Source organism: Lagenorhynchus albirostris, chromosome 13, assembly GCF_949774975.1.
Source record: "Lagenorhynchus albirostris chromosome 13, mLagAlb1.1, whole genome shotgun sequence".
Classification (NCBI taxonomy): domain Eukaryota; kingdom Metazoa; phylum Chordata; class Mammalia; order Artiodactyla; family Delphinidae; genus Lagenorhynchus; species Lagenorhynchus albirostris.
This window is the reverse complement of record NC_083107.1, coordinates 54,780,463-54,803,051: the sequence shown is the minus strand read 5'-3', so window position 1 is coordinate 54,803,051 and position 22,589 is coordinate 54,780,463. Positions and strand designations below refer to the sequence as shown.

General features: G+C 50.2%; 1 long non-coding RNA gene across 1 annotated transcript in view; it reads left to right on the top strand.

The window, feature by feature from the left end:
* The window catches only part of LOC132531792 (uncharacterized), a 160,280-nt gene extending 139,274 nt beyond the window's left edge, over positions 1-21,006 (top strand). The window contains exons 4-5 of the long non-coding RNA XR_009544228.1: positions 20,125-20,237; positions 20,632-21,006. This is a non-coding gene — a long non-coding RNA (uncharacterized LOC132531792). The remainder of the gene's footprint in view (positions 1-20,124; positions 20,238-20,631) is intronic.
* The last annotated feature ends 1,583 nt before the right edge of the window (positions 21,007-22,589 follow it).

The following is a 22,589-nucleotide window of genomic DNA, read 5'->3' as shown; positions in this document are numbered from 1 at the left end:
GAGAAATCCCTGAACTGGTCCCACTTCACCCCAGGGTGTCTGTGGTGGGCGTCTAGATAGGCAAGGGTCTTGGTATTCGTGTCTATGGATCTCTGCATGCAGATATGTAAAATGATGTGTTTTTATCTCCCCGTGATTACTGTTTTCCTGTAGCCCTTCTCAGTGAGGCTTATTGCCCACTGAACTGGAGGGAGGATTCAAAATAAGGCTTCAAGCAGGGGTGAAGCAGACATGATGTAGAGAAGCTGCTTCTGATGGCAATGGGACCAGAAAGGGGGATCCAAGGAAGAGGGAACATGAGAAACAAAAAGGCGGCACCATCCTTCAACCTCAGAGGCTGGTGTGGGAGAAACCCCAGTCAGCTCTGAGGGAAAATCTCGCTGCAAGGGATGGGTGGGGCTTGACTCAGACTGCAGCGGGGAGGAAATTTTAATGACACTCCCCTTTGCAAAGCAGAGATTCAAATGGTGCCAAAGCAACATGGTGCCAACCAGGAGGTGGTTTCAAATGGCTGAGGAAAGGGGTCTGGGAAGTGGCTTCTTGGAACGCTGCTTGTTCCGGTGTGGTTGGGAAGAATGCGGCCAGGTGATCCTAGGTCCCGGCGGCCATAGAGGCAAGATCTGTACCACCAGCCACATGTGGGGACCACACACTTCAGCAACACCCCTCCTCACCCCAACCAGCGAGCCCCAGGGACCAGGCGGGACCAGCCCTGTCCCACCTGTATGTGTTTGTAAGAATGCAGAGGACTCCACTCAGAACTTCCACCTCCTCTTCCCACTACCATGAGGTCCGTAAACGTCTCTTTGCACCAGGAAATTATCTTGGCTAGGAGATGAGGGAGGGGTGAAAACTGAGCAATTTTACTCAAAGGAGACTGAGTTAAACATACAGAAACGGAGGTACGTCTAAGGGGCAGTCTAAAGGTTTCTTTTTGTTTGTTTTCTTTTCTTTTTTTCCCCTCTTGTCAATAGTAGGAATCATCAGATCAAGATGAGAAGAGTATAAGAAAAGAATGATTCTGGTTTGACCCATCTGGGTAGGAGTGTGTGATTTTCAGCCCTGCCACAATCATGTCTGTACGAGTTTGCTGGGGCAACAGTGTACTTTTTTTTTTTAAGATTATTTCTTGATTGATTGATTGATTTTTGGCCGCCTTGGGTCTTAGTTGCGGCACGCGGGCTCCTCGCTGAGGCATGCGGGCTTCTCTCTAGTTGTGGCATGCGGGTTTTCTGTCTCTAGTTGTGGCGCGAGGGTTCCAGAGCGCATGGGCTCTGCAGTTTGCGGCACGCGGGCTCTAGCTGAGGCGCGCGAGCTCAGTAGTTGTGGCATGTGAGCTTATTTGCCCCACAGCATGTGGGATCTTAGTTCCCCAACCAGGGATTGAACCTCCAGGGAAGTCCCCTGTACTTTTAATTCTATCCGTCAGACCTTTCCTTGAGGAGCTGAGAATCATCAAATCATCAAATCTGTATTAATTATCTATTTCTGCATAATAAATTATTCCAAAATTTAGCTGAAATAAACATGTATTATCACACATGCTTCTGGGTCTCTGATGAGGTTACAATCAAGATGTGGTCATCGAAAGGCTCAACTGGGGCTGGAGGATCTGATCCTAGGACCCACCTGCCAAGCTGGTGCTGTCTGTTGACAGGGAGTCTCAGTTCCTCAACTCATGGATCTCTTTCTAGGGCTGCTTGGGTGTCCTCATGACATGATGACTTACTTCCTCCAGAATAAGTCATGGGAACGAGCAATGTCTTTCATGACAACTTGGCCCCAGAAGTCACACTTTCCCAAATGGTCCCTGCTCTCAAAAATGTTATGGTATTGCAGGCTAGATGAAATGTCCCTACCGCAAAATGCGACGTCTGAGGTCCAAGAGAAGTGATATGAGCTCTCTGAGGACAACATGAGCTGACCAGTCAGGCAGCAGGAGGCTTCCCGGGAATGGGCAGAAAAACCCTGCCCCCTTGTCCTGCCCCAAGTGGCTCTTCCTCGTGGAAGGAGGCCTGGTACCTGCAGACCGGTCAGATGGGGAAACCTGCACATCCTGGCTGAGTGAGAGGACTGATTCGTGCTCACTGGACAACCAAGGGTGTGTAGAAGGGGGCACTCTGAGACTGGAGAGAGGCTGCCAGGGGGCTTCTGGGCGCGAGGCAGGGTAGGGCCCCAGAGGGACTTAAAAGTGAGACAAGGAACGGGGTGGTCAGGTGAGAGACAGGGCTTAGCAGGTGGGGGAGGGCAGAAAACCCAGAGGGCCACATGGTCCTCCGTTGGTCAGCATGCCATCTTCCTGGCTGTCACCCCTGGCCACAGATGCATTCGTTCATTCATTCATTCCTGCATGCCTGTTTGCTACAAAGTCCAGGTCCCTGTTCTTGTGAGGTCAGAGCTGGAGGGTTGTTTATGTACGAGGAGGATACCTTCTTAGGGAGGGTCGGGGGGCTGTCAGGAAAGGCTTCTCACCGGAGGTGAGGTCTGAGCTGCTTCTTGAAGGGGGGAGGATTAAGCCAAGCAAGGCAGGGTGTTCTAGGCTGGGAAACCGGCACATTCACAGACCCAGGTGTGGCAGAGCACGAGGCATCCCTGGCACTGCCTCAGCGGGACGGCTGGGAGAGTGTCGAGAGATGAACCCGGAGGGACCAGAAGAGATGTGGCCCTGCCCGCCAGACGGGGTGGTTTGGAGTTCTTCCAGAAGGCAACAGGGAGATTATGCAGGAATTGAAGCAGAGGCATGAAGGGATCTGCTCGGAAACTTGGAAAGAGTGTCTGGGCAGTGGGAACGAGGATCTGGAGAGAGAGAGTCCAGGAGGAGAGGGCACTAACCCGGGCTGTGCCTGTGGGGGAAGAAGCAGGGGTGGAAAGGAGAGAAGGAGCCCAAGAGGCCTTTAGAAGGCTGGGCAGCATCCACTCCTGCCTAGAGGCTGAGGGGCAGCCCGGACCACAGACTGAGCCGTCTCAGCTCATCTCAGAGAAACTGTCTAATTCGGGTCGAGCACAAACCCAGCCCTCTGCTTTCTAGAAGATCTCGTGGCCCCAACAGCCTGGCCTCACATGGACCCGGCCAAACCCCTACCCCAGCCTGCTGCCCTCCTGCCGGGGGATGCTCAGTCTCGTAGAAGCTGGCCTTTAGCTGGAAGGTGGTGAGGACCTGTGAGTTGGGAAGTGCTGGGGTGGAGAGGCAGCTCGGGGGCTGCGGCCACAGGTCAGCCCGAAGAAAGGAGGCACTGGGCTGGGGTCAGTGAGTCAGGAGAGGTCCAGCCAAAGACCAGAGACACAGGCAGGGTTCCAGCCCTATCCAAGTGGGCCTGAGTAGCGGTGTGGGCACCTGGAAAGTGAGGAGAAAGAAAGACTCTGGGCGCCCAGAGCACTGGCCACCTGAGAGGTGCCTGGGGGTGATGGGAGATGGCCCCATACTGAAGGCTCTTTCCTATGGCCCAGAACCAAGGCTGTGATCCCCGAGATGGGAGTTACTGCCACCCCAAATTCTCAAACCCTTTAAAGGAGTAAGCCGTGCTGCTCCCTCCTCACAGCAGATGGCGCCATCGTGCTGGGATTGGTGACCGAGGGGCCTGAGGGATCCCGCCCGGAAACCCTGCCTGGGAGTGGGAGGGGCCGGGAGCCCGCGCTGGGAGCTGCTGGAGGGGGTGGAAGGGGGCACCCCAGTCCTGCTCCCTCCCGTAGGGTCTGCTGCTCCCTGGGCCCCTCACCTCGTGCCTGGCCGCTGCATTCACTCCTCCCCACTGGCTGAGCCTCATGGCCAGCCTCTTGCTGCCTCTCCCCTCCGTCCCTGCTTCCCTCGCTGTCCCCCACCCTCCGTTTCTGCCTTCAGCTGGGGTCAGCGTCCGGGAGCTGGTTCACTTGGAGGCATCATCACAGAATAAGGGAACTCCAGGCCCAGCCAGGGGGGATGCGTTTCCCAGTGGGAATGTCCCTGTGGGGGTCTTCCCTGAGCAGCACCCAAGGGCTTGCGCACATCTTATGTCCTCAGGAGGTGCTCAGTGCTCCTCACTAGGGGAGGGGGTAACCAGGATGGTGGCAGGAGCGGCAGGGTAGAGAGGGCGTTCGCTCTGAGTGAACGAATGACAAAATAAATTACAGCAGCTTTCAGTATGGCGGGAAACTTCCGCTGATGACAGTGCCTTGTATCTCCCAGTCTCTAGGTCTTTAGTCAAGAAGGAAAACCTGAAGAGCCCTTTCTCTCCCCACTTCTTCCTTTCCTGTGCTTGGGGTGGGGCAGCCCACTCGAGGCAAAGAGCGGGTGTCAGCTGGTGCTGGCGGTATGCGGAGTTGGGGGTGGGCCCAGGAGGGCAATGGGTTGGGGAAGCAAGGATGCCCGGGGCAGAAGGACCAAGGGGAGACCTCCAGGGAAACTACCAAAGGAACCTCAGAGTCCCTAGCACGGGGTCTTAGGGGCATGAGGGCTCCTGGGGAAAAGAGCAGGGGCAAGAGGTGTGTGTGTTGGCTGATCTCCGCCTGGGATACACGGTGCCCCGCCTGGCACTCCCCTGATCGGGATTCCTTAAGGATAGCTGCCGTGTTTTTTAGCCTTTAAATTGGTGCTGTTGGTTTGATAAGAACGAGGCCGTCTATGAGACAATAGGGCAGAATATGTTACAGAAGGGCTGCCTGGTAGCAAGAAGTTCCCCTCCCTGGCGCCCACACCACCTGTCCCCAAGCTGCCATCCATTCCCTTACCTCAGCTGGAGGTGGGTGGGCTGCTGCGTTGTATTTCAGCCTTAAATAAGCAGCCAGTTGTCACACTCAGCCTTCCTAAGGATGGGCTGCCCTCTCTCTAATAGCTCTGGCTCACCTTGAACTTTTAGGTGGTCCGTGTATCGTAGGCAATGGTGAGTCTGTGGGTTAGATGTGAACTCTTGTTTCAACTTGCACCTGGGCAGGGGCAGGTGGGTCGGTGCTGAGTGGCTGGGAGGGAGGAAGTGTGAACAGAGGGGGAGAGATGAGAGGATATCAGAGAAAGTGGGGCGAAGACAACCAGGCAAGAAAAGGGTGTCACTGTCAACTGCTCTGTCGCTGCTCAGGAAAGGATGCTGGTGGCGCCCCAGCAGTGGGCGTGGGGCTGCCGCAGGGAGGAAGGGGCCAGGAGCGGTGGGCCTGCACTCAGGACGGGATCGATGGGCAGTCATAAGGGTCAGCCAGGAGTGTCCTCGTCTGTTCCCAATCTAGGGAGCACGCAGGCTGGGCTGGAAGTGAGGGAGGAAGGGGATGATGATAAAGAGTCCTCAGATGTCTTGGGCAGCCAGCTGGAGGGAGGTCTGGGCTGGCAAGGCTGACTCTGGGACTCTGCTGTATATCTGGAATTTTCTGACCGAGGTAAAAGTTGTCCTCCGAGTTGCTGTTCTGCAAGAAAGTAGCTTCTTGCTTGATTTATGGCCGAGGGTGACATTTCTGATAAACCTACTAATGGTGCTCGTTGCCCATGGTGGGGAGAGGGGGCAGTCACGGCTCTCAGCCCTGAGGGAGCTCACGGTGCACCTGGAGAAACAGCCCGGGCACGATGAGGTAAGAGCTTCAGTGTAGGAGGAACCAGGGGGATGGGATCAGGGTGGGCAAGGAGGACTTCTTGAGAGAGGAAGGAGGTTCAGATGGAGAAAGAGGAAGGGTTTCCAAGATTATGGAACAGTGCAAGCAAAGGCATCAGGAAGGAGTGGAAGTTTGGGGGGATGGGGAGAGGTGGTGGGGGACACTAAGGAAGGACTTGGCACACAGAAGACACTCAACAGATTTCCTAAGGAAGGAAGGGGGGGCGAGGGGAAGGCGGGAGAGAGGGGAGGGCAGAGAGCTGCTCTCAGAGGCAGGTCACCCCCCCATTAGCCCTGGGGCTGACAGCTGCAGAAGCACGGCCCTGGGGGAGCCGCATGGCAGGCCCTCGTTTCCCCAGCTCCCATCCCGGGCTTGCTCGGAAATATGAAGCTGAGGCTTAAAAACAGGCTGGTGGCCAAACCCCACCCCATCGTCTTCTTCTTCCAGGGCCTGTCTCTAGCCAATTCCTTGCAGAGTGGCAGCCACTCCAGCGCCCTGCTGGAGAGGCAGGGGTGTTGCCACCATGGGGTGACTGACCGGCCAGTAACCCCCCACCAAGATGGCAGCTTAGGGAGACAGCAGGGCCTTTGTCTGATCCTGACCCTGCTGGGAGGCCTGCCGGCCTGAGTTTGCTCAGCGTTAATAATTGACCAGGTGCCCAGGGACAGGGCCCCCTCCGGCCAGCTGGATGGAGGGCACTCAGGGCTGGGGCCTTGGCCTCCCACAGCATCAGGTGAGACTCACCTGGGGCCAGGGGAGGAGAGAATCCTGGCCTTAGGTGAGGCTCAAAGAAGCCCGATGCCTCCCCCACTGCTCCCCAAGCCCAGAATCATGTGAGGTGCAGAGAGGGCCCAGCCCATGGTGGCTGGAAGCCTCGTAGTTGTGACCCTCCAGAAGGACAGGGCGGGGCAGGGGCAGCACCTTTACCCCAAGAAGAAAGGAGATGGAGGATGGAGAGAATGCCCTGGAAGGCAGGTGTGAGGTCCCCTGAGGAGGACAGAGCTGGACTCTTAGACCCAGGGGCCCCATCCCAAACAGCACGTGGCCACAGACCCCTTCCCCAGGCCCCCGATGGAAAATGCCAGCCAGAGAGAATGTTTGGGTTGACTCCTTCTGGGCCAGAGGGAAGAGGGTTAAGGACCACCAGCCCTGGTCAGACCACCTGTGGTCTCTGGCCCTGGGTGAGTCAGGCACTGTTCACCCCAAAGCCACGTCGGGGAGGCCTCAGCCGGGAGCATGGACGAAGGTACCTTGTGATGGGCATCTCAAGCCACAGGAGGGAGAGGAGGACAGCAGAGAGAGAACGAGAAGGGGAGGGCGATGCTATTGATAGCAGCTCCAGCTCCGAGGGCTTCTTTATAAGAGTTAAGTGATCTCGGTCAATCTTCCTAAAGAGCCCTTTGAACCGGTTGCTGTGACTACCCCCATCTGACAGTTGAGGAAACTGGGGCACAAGCCGGTCATCTGTCCAAGCCCCAGAGTTGGGAAACAGCAGAGCAGAGGCAGTCTGACTCCAGCCCTGTGACCTGTACCACTCCCTTATCTCCTGGGGTCAGGGCAGGGGGGAGGGCTGCGGGAAGGGGAACGGGCCCCCCCTGAGTAGCAGAGAGTGGAGAATAATTGAGGAGGGTGCTGCCTGCGGATGCCTTTGAGGTGGAAGGGGGTGGGATCCAGCTTGTTCAGCTACTGCAGCCCGATCACCCAGTATTCTCCTTAGGGAAGGAGACCAGGTGGGCCAGCCCCTGGGTGTCAGGCAAGTGTGTCTCAGGCCTTGAGAGGGAGGGGTGGCGAGCCTCATCCCCCCTCCTCAACCCCACCTCTCCCTTTCCCCTTTGGCTTCACCTGTGAGAAGTCAATATTGATGTTTTATGACCCAAGATAAACACACATTTTTTTTCTCCCATACAGGGGTTATCTGGTCTGGAGGGTTAATCAATGACCACTGTGGGTGGGGGGAGCCTCTGAGAAGAAAGCAGCTATTCAGTCTGGTCCCCTGCCCCAGCCTCTCCCCTTCCCTCCTCCTCCCACCTGCGGCCTCCACCTCCCCCAGCCAGTGGGGACTGCCCTGGCCCTGCCCGTGAGCGGGGACGGGGCATTAGGGAGTGCGAGGCTGGAGTCCGAACGGGTGTGTTTGGGGGACTTAGTGGGATGCGGCAAGGAGAGCATCCTTGAGGCAGGTTGCCCTGTGGTTTTCACCACAATGACCGTTTCATTCAGTTGGCGGGACAGGTGGGCCCACACGAGGCTGCTGTGGGCCCAGCCTGGCTAGGTGTCTGGGAGAGAGGGAGCACCGTCCCCTGGGAGCCGCACACAGAGGAGATGAGACTTATGTCACAGAGCACTCGAGTTGACCCAAGATGATGCTGGACGCTTCCCAGGCAGGGGCGTTGGCGCCCAGTGTGTGGGCCAGCCCTGCCTCTCAGCTGCTCTGTGGCCTTGGACGGTGGCTTAACACCTCTGGGCCTCAGGGGCCTCACCTCTCCTCGCAGGGGGGTTTCAAGGGTCGAATGAGATCTTGTACTTAGAGTGGGGAGGAAATAAAGTGACTAAAGTTCACACGGATTGTAGCCTCCTCTGCCTTCTATGGGAAGGGCATGATTAATCTCTGGGTTAATGGTCCTTTTACTTAAACAGTGATCGGCCTTTAGAGTTTAGAAAACAGAGTGCCTGTGAGCGCAGCCTGGAGGGGTGAGGCTGAGCTGAAGCAAGTGGGCAGAACTGTGATGCTGTGAGGACCGTTCCTGGGAGCGCTCAAGGGACCCAGGAATAGGGGAAAACAGAGTGATGTTGGGAGTCTGGAGAGGAGGCTTGAAAAATACCTTGTGGGGCAGAGGAGAGGCCAACAGAGGAATACTGCCAAGGGGAAGCTCCTCGGGTAGGGAGTGACCAACACATTTTGAGAATGTAGAATGTGACCTTGAATTTGAAGTCGTTTCCACCTGATGCTAAAATCACTGTCCATTATTCCTAAATGTGATTAAATATCTGCTACACCCATGAGCCTTGGGTTCTGTTACATTGTGCAGGGATGAAGGAAGAGACTGGCATCAGCTTAGCAAGAGGCAGTTCTCAAACGGGACGCCAGGCGCAGGGTTGAGGGCCACAATGAAGAGTAGCATCCCGGGGCTTCCCTGGTGGCGCAGTGGCTGAGAGTCCGCCTGCCGATGCAGGGGACACGGGTTCGTGCCCCGGTCCGGGAAGATCCCACATGCCACGGAGCGGCTGGGCCCGTGAGCCGTGGCCACTGAGCCTGCGCGTCCAGAGCCTGTGCTCCGCAACGGGAGAGGCCACAACAGTGAGAGGCCCGCGTACCGCAAAAACAAAAAAAAAAGAGTAGCATCCCGGCTGCATCAGGAGAAACCAGCAGCCCACCTCAGAAAGCCCTCAGGAATACAGGGCGTGAGAGGTGACTCCACAAGGCTGGAGAACTTGAAGACACACAGACCAGGGGCACCTGGTTACATCAGTGAAGATGCCGTTTAAACACGATCATGCCACAGACGGCTACCGTCATGGGATGGGGTTATGGTCTGGGAAACTTGAGGTTGAACACATGTAGTCACTGACCCCCCGCTGGGCACTTGGCTGTGCCTACAGGTCATGATGGTGAGACAGGTCTCTGCCCCTCCGAGAGTTCTCTTAAGAGACGACAGGCTGTGACCGACATGACTAATTGTCCCCTACGTCACTGCCTCCCCTTCTTTCTCGTTGTGATAGAACCCCCATGTTTTCAGCTGGGCACATCAGCCCAGAGTAAAGCCTGCCTTTCACGGTCTCCCTTGCAACTCAGTGTAGCCACATGGCCAAAGGGAGGTGAACAGGAGTGGTGTGTACAACTTCTGAATTGCATACTCCCCAGCCCCTTTCCCCCTTCCTGTTCCCTGGAATTGAAAATTGGGGGTGACCCTGTTGGATCCTGTAGGCGGGGACACCCTCCTGGGACGGGAAAGCAAAAGGGCAAAAGAAGCCCAGAGTGTCACAGAGTAAAACCATCAGACCAGCTTTGATTTTCTCACGAGAGAGAAATAAACTTCCATCTTGTCGAAGCTGCTGTCATGTTTGGTCTCCCAGTTATAGCTGCCAAAATCTTTTCCGTATTTGATTTCGACTACTTGGAAGTAGAGGACTGTCATAAAAAATACTCCCTTATGTGGTACTGGCTTCACAGTCAGGTAGGGCAGACACAGATAGGCAGACGGGGAAGTTGGGGACCCTTGTTATGCTCTGGCAGAAGATTTAGTAAACTGTCATCTTGATCAGTACCTTGACAGGAAGACCACATGCTCTCTGAGCCTGTAGAGAACTTGAGAACTGGGGAGGTCCTGACTACTTGCTGCGTTGGGCAGATTCCTAGAAAAGAGAGATGAACTCGGGTTAGACCTAGCCAGTTTTCAAGCAGAGACGGAAGGGAATACAGTTCTGCTGAGGGCACCTATGCCTGTTGCCTGAAACCTAAATTGACTCAGAGTCTGGAATTTGGGAGCCTCGAAGAGTTGGCAATGCCAACTGCTTCTGCACCCCAGATGTGACCAAAGTTGGCTCTGAACAGACAGCCTTAGTAGGAGTTAAGACTATGGCCCTGAGCCTTCCTCAAGCTTTCCCAGGTGAGAATTCTCTGCCAGACTGTGGGAGCCAGCCCGGCAGCTAAGATCAGATTAAGGGTGTTCCCTTTCCACCCTGGCCTATTGTCTCAGATGGCCTGAAGATAGCAGCCATGAAGCTGAGAGAGGGGTCTGGGCAGAGCACGGAAGACAGTAAAAATACAGCCTGACAAACTCTGTCAGGACAAGACCTTTGGCTGAGTTACCTGCACATGGAACTGACTCAGCAAATAGGCCAGGAGCCCGAGGGAGGCATATTCTTTGATGCCCACTTCAGATATGGTTATGGAGGTCAGTGACCTAGTAAGAGTCTCCCAGAGGACAAAGCCAAGAGCCAAGGAGGACAGTGGACAAGGGAGTTACTTCTAGAAAACAGAAGGACAGGAGTCTTTATAACGTCTAACTAGCATGATTTGGTAATTGCTGTGGACTGGGGCCATCTGTGTAGTTCCCATTGTTTTATTTTCCGAGTAAGAATTGTTTTTAAAATGTGATATGTGGTTCTTGTTCCATCATTGTCTGCTGGAGGATGGTGGGATGCAGATGTGTCTTTTTTTATATATATGAATTTATTTATTTATTCATTTATTTAATTTTTGGCCGCATTGGGTCTTTGCTGCTGCACGCGGGCTTTCTCTAGTTGCTGAGAGCGGGGGCTGCTCTTCGTTGCGGTGCGCGGGCTTCTCATCGTGGTGGCTTTCCTGGTTGCAGAGCAGGGGCTCTAGCCCCACAGGCTTCAGTAGTTATGGCACGTGGGCTCAGTAGTTGTGGCTCACGGGCTTAGTTGCTCCGTGGCATGTGGGATCTTCCCGGACCAGGGCTCGAACCCATGTCTCCTGCATTGGCAGGTGGATTCTTAACCACGACACTACCAGGGAAGTTCCAGTTGTGTCTTTCAAGCATGTTGCTCTCCAGGCCACAGGTAACCACATCCAGATCTGATTGAGGTGTTGGGTGCAAGATGACCTGGTGTTTGAGGTTGTTTGTCTTGGAAGACAATGTTCGTGTTTTATGTGTGAAGAGAAGAGTGATCACAGATAGTAAGGTGGCCAAAGGGGTGAACTGTGGCAGAGACTGCTAATTTGCCCCAAGATCCATTTTTCCCTTGTCTCTCTAATAATATAACACCTGAAGTAGAGTGAAGCAAGTGGCCGCCCAGGATAAAACTGCATTTCCCTGATGCTTTGAAGTTTTATGTGGCCATAAATCTAAGTTCTGGCCAGTGGGATGTGAATAAAGTGATGGTACAAGTTCTGGATGATATCATAGAAAGGCAGGAGACACTCTCTCCATCCCCTTTCCCTGTCTTGATGGCTAGAAGGCAGACATGTTGGAGAGTCATGTTGGTCCACGCATATGACTGCAAACCCTAAGGATGGTGGAGCAACAAGATAGAAGGAGCCTGGATCCCAGCATTGCAGAGCTGAGGCAGCATGCCAGTTGGGACTTTTTTTTTTTGCGGTATGCGGGCCTCCCACTGCTGTGGCCTCTTCCGCCGCGGAGCACAGGCTCCGACGCACAGGCCCAGCGGCCATGGCCCATGGGCCCAGCCGCTCCGCGGCACATGGGATCCTCCCGGACCAGGGCACGAACCCGCGCCCCCCACATCGGCAGGCGGACTCCCAACCACTGCGCCACCAGGGAAGCCCCAGTTGAGACTTTTAAGTGAGACAGAAATAAACTTGCTCAAATCACTGGTATTTGGAGGTTTTATTTGTTTTTGTTGTAGCGTCTGAGCCTCTAACCTAAGTAATACAGCACCTCAATTACTGCAATACCGTGGAGTAAGAGCTCTAGTACACATATATGTAAGGTGCTATGGGAGTGAAGTGAAAAGAGTGATTAATTCTGTTTTGGGGAAATCTGGGAAGACTCCCAGGAGGGGATGATATTTAAAATGCATCTTGAAGGGTGAGAGATTTTTCCAGATGCACAAGTGAGGCGAAAGGGAAGGACATACCTGGACGTTGGACAGTATGAGCAAAGGCTCAAAGCGGTGAAAGCACCTGTCAAACGGCTCAAGATGCATAAAGGGAGAGGCCGTTCTGGGAGATGGGACTGGTGACTTAGATGGAGTCAGTTGGGAAGGACCTTGAATGTCATGCTATGAAGTTTAGACTTTATTATTTGGAAACACGGAGGGGTTTAACAGGGAAGTAACATGATCTAATTTTTTTTTTTTAATAGGTCTGCAACTGTGTTTAAGATGGATTTGAGAAAAGAGAGCCTGGGGGCAGAGGAAAGGCACTATGTAAATGTAATGCAAGTCAATTTTGACTTTCCCACAGAAACAATGTTATAAAAGAGGATTATGCTCCTGGCCGTGGGTCTGACATACAGATTTTTATAGAACTGACCACAAAACCAAACTCAAGGAACTATAATGGTATACCCATAATCTCTACATTACAAAGTTTCTAAACAGTATATGAATAATTAAATAGGGCCACACAGTAACTAACCACAAAAAGATATGTATAATATAATATAATGACTTTAGTCTCTTATTTCTACCCTTTAAGGAATTTATTGTTACAAAAGTAATCTGTTTATTTTTAATAGTTTTATTGAACTATAATTGACCTATAGTGAACTGCACATATTTAAAGTATACAATGCGATAAGTTTTGACATATTTATACACCCTTGAAACCATCACCACAGCAAGAAAACGAACATTTCCATCACCCTAAAAGTTTCTCCTCTCATGTAATTCTTCTCCCACCCCTTCCCCATCTACCAATTCCCAGGCAATCACTGATCTGCTTTTTTTTTTTAATATTCTAGAATTTTATATAAATGGAATCATATCATATGTACTCTTTTTAGTCTGACTTCTTTCTCTCAGCATAATTATTTTTGAGATGCATCCACGTTGCAGCACATATAAATAGTTAATCCTTTGTTAATATTGAGTAATATTCCATTGTACAGATATACCACAGTTTATGTATCCCGTCACCTGTTGATGGACCTTTGGTTCTTTCCAGTATTTGGTTATTACAAATAAAGCTACTATGTGCATTCATGAATAAGTCTTTGAGAAACATATGCTTTCATTTCTCTGGGTGAATACCTAGGAGTGGAATGGCTGGATCACGATAGGTATATATTTAACTTTTTAAGAAACTGTCAACAAGTTTTCCAAAGTGATTGGTGGTTGTACCATTTTACATTTTCACCAGCGATGTATGCAAGTTCCAGTTCCTCCATGCACTTGCCAAAACTTGATAGGGTCAGTCCCTTTATTTTAGCCATTCCAATAGGTTTTTGGTGGTATCTCAAATCTTTTATGTTATTGATTAGATTATTTTCTTACTATTACATTTTGAGAGTTCTTTATATATTCTGGATACAAGTCCTTTATCAGATATATGATTTGCAAATACTTTCTCCAAGTCTGTGGTTCCTCTTTGCGTTCTCTTAATAGCGTCTGTTAAGAGCAGACATTTTTAATTCGGATGAAGTCCAATTGATCAATTTACTCTTTTATGGATCATACTTTGGGTGCTATATCTAAGAAATTTTTGCCTACTCCATGGTTGCAAAGGTTTTCTTCTAGATGTTTTACTTACAGTTAAGTGTATAGTCCATTTTGAGTTATATTTTGTATATGGTGCAAAGTATAGATAGAGACCTTTTTGCTTATGGGTGTGTCATTGTTCCAGCAGTATTTGTTGAAAACACCATCTTTTTTGGACTGCATTGCCTTTGTGCCTTTGTTGAAAAATCACTTGTCCTGTAAGTATAGGATAATACTTCTAGGTCAATTTCACCTCAATAAAGCTGTTTTTAAAAAGAAGTATAGGGTCTATTTCTGGTCTCTTGATTCTGTTCCATTGATGTATATTTTTATGCCAATATCAAACTGTCTTGATTTATTGTAACCTTTTAATAACTTTTGAAACCAGGTAGTGTTTTCCAACTTTGCTCTTCAAAAGTTGTTTTGATGATTCTCGGTCCCTGGCACTTCCGTATGAATGTTAGAGTCAGTTTTCAAACCTCTGTTTACTTTTATATACAAAAAACACAGAGAAAAAAGTAAAAATCACAATAATCTTACCACTTAGAGACTATCCCTGATAATATTTTGGTTGTATACTTCTTTTTTTTTAAGTCCTTGTTTGATTTAATTTTGGCCGCACGGCTTGTGGGATCTCCGTTCCCCGACCAGGAGCTGAACCCGGGTCAGGGCAGTGAAAGCACCAAGTCCTAATCACTGGGCCACCAGGAAATTCCCTTTGGTTATAGATTTTTTTCTATGCTTTAAAATATTTGCTTTATTAAATGTTTATGTAGCATTATATGCTAAGCACTGTTTTTTTTTAACATTAGGTTTATTGAAATATATGTATGGTGAAATTCACTTTACAAGTGTATGGTTTGATGAGTGTTGACAAATATATAGAGGCATGTAACCACCATCACAGTCAAGACGTAGAATATTTTCATCACCCAGAAGTTTCCCTCAAGCCCTTTTACAGTCACTCCCCTCTTCCAACCCCAAGGAATCACTGGCCTGATTTCTGTCCCTATACTTTTGCCTTTTTTCTAGAATATCACGTATTTGGAATCACAGTATGTAATCTTCTGTGTCTGTCTTCTTTCACTTCGCGTATTGCTTTTGAGTTTCATGCATGTTGTATATATGAGTAATTTGTTCCTTTTATTGCTAAGTAGTATTCCATTGTATGGACATACCAGTTTGTTTATCCATTCACCAGTTGATGGACATTTGGGTTGTATCCAGTTTAGGGCAATTGTGAATAAAGCTGCTATAAACATTTGCATACAGGTATTTGTGTGCACATGTGTTTACATTTCTCTTGAGTAAATACCTAGAAGTAGGATTGCTGAATCATTTGCTAAGTGAATGTTTAACTTTATACATTTTGAATCTTGATATTCATAATGGCCACAGCTGTAAGAGATACGTCACCAAATGATAGACATGCATCATTCGCTGGGCCCATTAAATCACGGCATTTGTATTTCACTCCCATCCATCCGTTGTGCAATTTAATTTGACATTTAGCTAGTAAATTTCCACCTTTCCTGGTTATTCTTGCAAAATAATTGGAAGGTTTTGTGTTTTTATATTTTTAGCCAACCAATTCAACATTCTCTTAAACTCTCTGGAAAATTGTCCAAGCTTATTTCTTTAATTGTGTAGTGTAGATAGAATTTTTAATAGGTGACATATTTACTTAGTTTTCAGGAATAACATCACCTTATGATGGAAACAGTTCCAAATAACCAGTTTCAAAATGCTCTCTCCTTAGCCTATATTTTAGTTGAAAAGATGTGCCTCTCTCACTCACTGCTGAAATGTTCCCTACAGGTTGATAAGAAGGACATTTTTTGTCTGAAATATTGGCTGGGGTCACACACTGCCAATAAACACTTGTCATAGAAAAGGTCAGAGAGTCTAGAATATACTTGTCTTTCTGTAAAAGAAAAATGCACAAATTGTCCTTAGATTTGATTCCCAGAAGACCTGCAGGTTCAGAAAGAGTTTCCTGTTAGACCCTTCTCTTTTACAAAGTATGAAAATATACTTCGGTTTAAGGCATCGCTTTTATTTTATTTTATTTTTATTGAAGTATAGCTGATTTACAAGTGCTTATCTCTGCTGTACAGCAAAGTGACTCAGTTATACACACACACACATATATATATATATTCTTTTCCATTATGGTTTATCATAGGATAAGGCATCGCTTTTATTTTATTTTATTTTTATTGAAGTATAGCTGATTTACAAGTGCTTATCTCTGCTGTACAGCAAAGTGACTCAGTTATACACACACACACACATATATATATATTCTTTTCCATTATGGTTTATCATAGGATAAGGCATCGCTTTTATAAAACCAACCGCACTGGTGGCACACTGGAGCACTTAGGAACAAATGAAGCCTTGTGCTGACAGGGAGCCAAAGTAGGAAGGCGTCCCCTAAATGCCCCACACAGAGGAGCTGGCCCTCACCTCTAGGATTCCCAGAGAACCTTCTGGGACTCAGGATAATCTGAAACTGGGACTGAGGGAGGGCACAGTGTCAACCCATTTATTAAATATTTGGTAAGTCTTAAATTTCTAGATTAAAAAAAAAACCCGACTCAATATTTTTATGCCTCACTCCAAGGATCATACTGCAGTTTTCACTTTGGAGACCAAGATATAGGGAGGGACTTCTGGGGCATCAGCTGAGAGACGCCTGCCTGCAGGTTGGACCCTGAAGGCTGGAGGGCCCCCTTTGGGGGAGTAATAGCTTTTCCTTTTAACCAGAAGGAAAACCCAGACTCCCAAGTCCCTCAGTCCCTGGTACTATCTCCTGAAGTGGGCAGGGGACTGCCACTCCTCTGCCACCTACTCCTCTGGCTGCCTCTCGGAGGGGTCCTTTGATCCTGGAGGGTGGGGAGAGGGCCCCCGGGGGCAGGGAAGGGGCTGCCAGTGCTGCGGGCATTTTCTCTGGGAGGTTCCCGGGTGCACCCTCACCAGGCAGGGCCTCCATCAATTGCTGGTTGAGGGGACGGTTGAGGCAGCAGCTGTGGGTGTTGGTAGGGAGCAAAGCCCTAAAGTGGGACCTTATCACCCTAAACCTGGAGTCGTCTGGGAGGCAGGCCCTGGTGAAAGGGCTTCACCCCACTGCTTCCAGCTTTACAGAGCCTTGTGCTTAGAACCTCCTCTGTAAATATTTGTTGGATTTAGTTGAATGGAGTTGAAATCTCATTTCCTGATTCCAGCCAGGTTGGAAGGGAAGGCTGGGTGGGCCGGGCTCTGATTTGTGGGGGGTGGAGTGGGAGGGAAGCAAAGCCAGATTGGGCAGCTCAGCCCTTAGGGGAACATCCTGAACCCCGAAGAGCTTCAGCCATTCTCATCCTTCCAGCCGCTACGTGGCTGAGGGTCCGCATCCCAGATGAGGGTCCCTGATGGTCCAGCATGCAGGGAAGCAGGTGCAGGGAGAGGCTGGGAGGGGCCAAGTGAAGGGAACAGCCAAACCCAGAGCCCCAGGGGATGTGTGTGCAGAACACAAGTTTCAATGGAACAGAGTCTTGGTCCCCATCTTCTAGGACTTCTCTCCAAGGAAGCTTCTCAGCCAGTTCTGCCCTCCTTGGCCTGGTGCTTGGGAAAGGCTCCCTATTCTGGCAACGGGAGAAGACCTCGGCACGTGTCCCCCCACGTGCTCAGAAGCATTACCTGTCCTCAGCGCACGCACACAGACCCGCGTCTGTGCCTACTTGCAGACTCACGCGGCCAGCCCAAGGCACGCATGTGTCCCACAGGCAGACACACAAGCACACGCACTTGCCTGCCCTCCGTCAGACCTTCCGGTGTGAACACACGTATACGCACTCCTAGAGACAGCCAGCACCCCCCAGACACGGATCGTCCCTCAGGCACAGACAGCCAGCCCACAGGTCCCACTCGGAGGGACGTGAAGCAGATGGGGTCCCTCAGGCTACGTGCTCCTCCAAGGCTGGTGTCCACCAGAGTCAGAGCCGCATTAGAGCAGCTGGCGTGACACAGGCTCCCACTGTGCTGCCAGGCCCAGGGGACAAAGGGGGCCTATTTCCTCCCTCTCCCTGCAATCCTCCACCCTGGGGCCTGGGAGCCCAGCCGCCTGTTGCAGAGGGTTAGGGAGACTCCCCAAGAGGCCAGGTTCTGCATGAGGGGCTCGTGGAAAACTCCAGCCTGGGCGGGGATGGGGGGATGTAACTCCTGCCTCAGGAACCCCAGAGGGACGGGGGACCCCCTCCACTCTTTGGGTGGGAGAGGAGAATCAAGGTTTGCACTTGTCCTGCTCGAGATGGGCACGGACCCCTACAATGTCTGGGAGGAGAGTTTCAGCTGCTCGTGGAATCAGGACATGGCCACTCTGTAAGGATGTGGAGGCTGCAGCCTGCTGGTCACTTGACCCCCTCAAAAGCCTCCGTGACCACAGCCACTGCCATCACCACGCCCTCCATTTCTGCTTTGACATCTTCACTGCTTTTTTCTGGCACTTAACCCCCCCTCGCCCCCCTGCAATGTGTTCGTTCTGTCGCATCCCTCCATCACTGGTGATGGATTTCTTACTAGGTACGGGTGCTGCTCTGAGCACAGGCGTGCTGGGCTCCTTTCATTTCACTCTGTGACAGATTTGCACCAGGGCTATGTTCCAGGCAAACTGATGCTTCTTGCTTTCTTCCAAAGACAAGACCTTTTCCTTTCTCTGTGCTTTTTGCTCATTCACATAGTAAGGAGTACAATAAACACTTATTGAGCATAGGGTTACCAGACACAATAATGCAGTATTTTTATTCATTCTTAGTAGTATTTGTTATTAGTAGTATTCATTGTTTATCCAAAATTCAAATCTAACTGGACATTCTGCATTTTTATTTGCTAAACGTGGGGACCTAACTGAGCACCTACTGTGAGCTGTGCTTGGGAGATACAGTGACGACAGAGCCAGTGTCTGCCCTCAGGAAGCTTCCAGTGTAGTGGGCGAGACTGACAAGTAAATACAGCCCTACCACAAGGAGGGCTGGGGCTCTTATAGGGGAATTTCAGGGTGCCATGGGTGCCCAGGGAAGGGAAAGCCACCCTGGTCTTGGGAGGTCAGAGAAGGCTTCCGGGAGGAAGGGTACTTGAGTTAAGACTTGTCTTAGTCCGTTCAGGCTGCTGTAACAGAATACCATAGACTGGGTGACTTATAAACAAGAGAAATTTATTTCTCACAGTTTTGGAGGTGGTAAGTCCAAGGTCAATGCACCATCAGATTCAGTGTCTGGTGAGAGCCTGCTTCCTAGTTCACAGATGACCATCTTTTTGCTGTGTCTTCACATGGTGGGAAGGGTGAGGGAGCCCCCTGGGGTCTCTTTTATAAGGGCATTAATCCCATTCATGAGCGTTCCGCCCTTATGACTTAATCACCTCCCAAGTCCCCACCTCCTAATAATATCCTGTCAGGGTTAGGATTTTGACATGTGAACTTTGGGGGCACACAAAAATTCAGTCCACAATGAGTCGTAAAAACTCAGCGGGGGTGGGGAGCCACAGTGAGCACTGGGACGGGAGAGACGGGCTGCACTTCTGTGCACTGGCGCAGGGAGCCCCACATTTAAATGGCTCTACCGGCTGCGGCGGCGGGGGGGTCAACTGGGACAGGACTGAAGGCATTTGAAGGAGCCAGAGCCAAGGCTAGCATGCAAGACAGGGCAGGTAGAGACAAAGGAAACTCCAACTGTATGGGTAGCCTATGCTTTCTATAAAAGGCTGAGGCAAAGAAGGACCCAGAATCAATTACAGATTGAATGCTTGGCATTCAGAAGGGGAAATGGCAGGTGTCACCTTGACCTTGTGTCAGGAACCACCATGATATCCTCCCTTCCACTGTATGACACCTCAGCTGGGACTTAGTTAGCCAACCCATGGCTGGATGTGAGGGAGGGGACTATGGCCAGACACAGACCTGAGTGTACATGCATGTGAGCATGTACGGCTGGGTGAAGTGGCCGGGTGCCTGCGTGCATGACATCTCTTATTGTCTCATTGGTTTGGGCTTGCAAGACTAGGGCAGCAAAGGATGTAAAGAGCATGAACATCACCTTTAGAAACACCCGAGTTCGAATCCTGACTCTACCACTTACTAGCTGGTTAATCTCCACTGAGTTAACATAACCTCTCTGAGCCTAAGTTCCCCTCTTTGCAAAATGGGGAAAATTCCACCTAGCCTTACCTCAAAACAAACAAACCAACAAATTAATGGGACTAATGCTAATTTTGCAGGATTGTTGGGAGGATTAAATGAGATGATGTAAATAAAATAACAGGCACATAATTGGCTGTGTAAAGGTTTATTTTTCTTTCCCTGCAAGCACCACACCTGCTATTCACACAGCAGTCATCACATGAAAAATAAGAGCAACAACATTTATATAATGTGGACCAACCAGTTAGGTTTTTTTTTTTTTGGCCACACAGTGCGGCATGCCGGATCTTAGTTCCCTGACCAGGGATTGAACCCGTTGCCCCCTGCAGTGGAAAAGCGGAATCTTAACCACTGGACCGCCAGGGAAGTCCCAAGATTTTCTAAGGTATTCATAATTAAGAGATGGAACATCATTCTCTTTTAATATCCCAGTGAGATTTCCTGTATTTATAACCTTTCTTAAACTAAGAATCATAAAGACTTGTTACTCACCGATGGTTAAGATCTAAAGAAAAACTAATATCTGGGTACAGTCAGGTATTTCCATCATTAAGTTTCTACTGTTCGCAAATGAATGCAAAAACTGTTTTCCTTATTCCAATGTAAGAATTTCTCTGGAAAGTGTTCTCAGTACTCCCAGGGAGTAATGGGCCATTTGTAGCTCTTCCTGTGCTGTCAGCGTTAATTGCCCCAAGAGGAGGACTAAATGTGTGATCTGTTCTGCTAATCCCAGGGAAAACTTTATTTTCTAGCACACTACTTTCTCTTGCCTCTTGCAGACTAAAGGAGATCTCTGTGATGGATTAAATGTTTGTGAGCCCCCCTCCCTGCAAATTCATATACTGAAGCCCTCACCACCCATTGTGACTCTGTATTTGTAAATGGGGCCCCTAAGGAAGTAATTAGGGTTAAACGAGGTCATGAGGGTGATGCCCGAATCCAATAGGACTGATGTCCTTATAAGAAGAGGAAGAGACACGAGAGATTTCTCTCACTCTGCACCTGCGCAGAGGAAAAGCCATGTGAAGACACAGAGAGAAGGCAGCCGTCTACAAGCCATGAGAGTCCTCACCAGGAAGCAAATCAGCTGGCACCTTAACCTTGAACTTCCAGCCTCCAGAACTGTGAGAAATAAATGTCTGCTGTTGAAGACACCCAGTCTGCAGTACTTTGTTACGGCAGCCCGAGTGGACAAATAAGGCTCTCTGTTCCTCCCATGCCGCGTCTGCCCGTGGCAGCTTGGTCTCAGACTGCTGCTAGTGCATGACACACATGCACAGGACATGCTTTCCCCCCTCCCAACCCTGGCCCCTTTCTAATAGCAGGTTTCCCCAGCAACCAACTTTCCAGGCAGTCCATTCCCTTTCCTCTTAATCAAGTCCATTCTCCATTGAATGGGCTTCTTTACTCACTGCCTTGAGGGAAGCAGATTCTTTTTTGTTTTTTATTCTTTTAAATTTAATTTTATTTATTTTTTTGTACAGCTGGTTCTTATTAGTTATCTATTTTATACTTATTAGTGTGTATATGTCAATCCCAATCTCCCAATTCATCCCACCACCACCCACCCACCCCGGCCACTTTCCCCCCTTGGTGTCCATACTTTTGTCCTCTACATCTGTGTCTCTATTTCAAGGGCAGCAGATTCTACAGACTGACATTTTCTAGGGACTTTTCATCTTTTTTTTTTTTTTTTTTTTTTTTTGCGGTACGTGGGCCTCTCCCTGTTGTGGCCTCTCCCGTTGCGGAGCACAGGCTCTGGATGCGCAGGCATGGCTCACGGGCCCAGCCGCTCTGCGGCATGTGGAATCTTCCCGGACCAGGGCACGAACCCGTGTCCCCTGCATCGGCAGGTGGACTCCCAACCACTGCGCCACCAGGGAAGCCCTTTTTCTTCAAAGTGCTTTTTTTCCAAATCTATATTTCAAAGCATACCCAAAGGGCACAGCAGAATTTTTAAATGGTGATCCCCATGAATGACCATCTTTGGTGTGCTCCTTCTGGGGTCTCTGGGGATGGGATGGGGGAGGGGACAATGGTATGTGAATGGTCCCGCCCTTACCACCTCCCACCCCCAGATGGGCTGGGCTCCTTTGGGCCGCCATTCCTTTGCTCCCGCTCTTCCTGTCCTCAGAGCTGCCTTCCCTACTCCTTGCCAGCTAACCCAGTCCTAGCCCACCACCCTGACTTGGGTCCACCCCACCTTTCCCATGTCTTACCTCCCTTTTTTGACTGTCGGCCCCCTGCACGTGGTGGCTGCGTCTCTCTCACCCTTGTGAATCTGACTGACCAAAGGCTTATCGTGATTTACCACCATGCTCCGTGCTTACCTGGGTTCTCTTTCCATTCTCAATGTTAATTCCCTTGGGTAGTTTCTCTTGTCCCCATTTTACAGAAGAAGAAACTGGCTCATTGAGACAAGGTTCCTTGCCTAGAAGCAGGCAGCCGGGGTAGGAGCTCTGCTCCTTCATCCCCCAGCCCAGGCCCAGCCCTCAGTGCCTTTGCTGACCTGCCATCCCCGAGACCCCCTCCTCTCTGTCTGAGTCCCGACCTGCTCTCCTAGGTGCTGGTCTTCAGGACTCTTTATTTTCCAGTACGATCCACTAGAACGCCAGCCCCGGGAACCCCCAGCATTTATAAACAGAGCCTGCAAGTGGTGGACCCTTGATTATATTGGGTGAAGAAAAGAGCCCTGTTTTCCTGACTAGACTTCAAGTTCTAAGCGGCAGAATGCACC